The sequence below is a fragment of the Trypanosoma equiperdum genome, assembly GCF_001457755.1.
Source record: "Trypanosoma equiperdum strain OVI genome assembly, contig: ctg_631, whole genome shotgun sequence".
Classification (NCBI taxonomy): domain Eukaryota; phylum Euglenozoa; class Kinetoplastea; order Trypanosomatida; family Trypanosomatidae; genus Trypanosoma; species Trypanosoma equiperdum.
Window position 1 is genome coordinate 9,348 of NW_027124567.1, and position 1,132 is coordinate 10,479.

A 1,132-nucleotide genomic window follows, 5' to 3' on the forward strand; every position below is an offset into this window, starting at 1 on the left:
CGTTCCTTTTCCCCCCTCCCAACCGTGTAGACTTCTAATTTTATTTGGCTCTTGAAGAAAGGCAAGTCACAAGTCGCTTTCAGAAAAGAAAAAAAGTAGGAAGAAACACAAACGTTAGGGGAATGGCAGCGATCAAAGTAAACACAGCATTTGTTCTAATGTAATGCGAGCAATCTCCCTGGTATCTTGGACTCCCATTTAGGTAAGAAAGTAATGACAAGTAATGCAAACCAACAGTCACCCGAAGAAGTAACACAACACTTGATGCGCAAAGCAAACATTCTGTTGGTTCGCGAAGATGGGAAATGACTGTCGGACTCATAGTTGGGGCGGAAACCAGACCAAATGAAATAAACAACTGATGCATCACAGCAGAAAGGTCAAAAATTATAAGCATTAACGGGTATGCCGCCGACAACACACACATTAGGGGGACTGCGAGGAGGCCGGGACCACCAAAAGTCCGCGGTTAGCACGAAGAAGGAACAAACACATGCAAGCAAGTGGGTAATACAACTCATATAATGCAATGTTGCGCATCACACGCGTACGCTCCCATCCCTTTTTTGTTTGTTTGTTTTTTTTTTCGTGGGGGGAGGGGGAAGGACATGGTGTTAACTCCTATTCCACCTCCTCTCGGCTCCGCTGAAGGGAGTATAGTTTGAGAAACGGAAAAGAAGTTCGGGTCGCACAAATGATAATAATTCAAGCGGAATAAAGTAAAAATTCGGGAGAAAAATAGATAAAAACGTCTATAGTAAAATAGACACAGAGGGGAAGGGGTGACACCAGCGCCACCATTAAACCAACAAATACAGTTGCACAAGAATTAAGAGAACGGAGGTAAAGCAAAGGAAGTGCGGAGCGTTTGCCTTTTACCGATTCCTTCATTATACCACTGTGAGGAAGTAAAAAAAAAAACATTTCCCTTTCCGCACACGAAGTGACAGAAACTAACAGACACTCAAACCCCTCCCAGCACCTCCGCTCTCCTCGCCTACATTTGTCCCTTTGATGTGCTTAGTTATATACTCGACGCCACACTCTACTTCTTCTCATACCTATGTATTTTTTCCATACACGTTTTAATGCGCACACACACAAAAAAAAATGTATATATATATATATATAT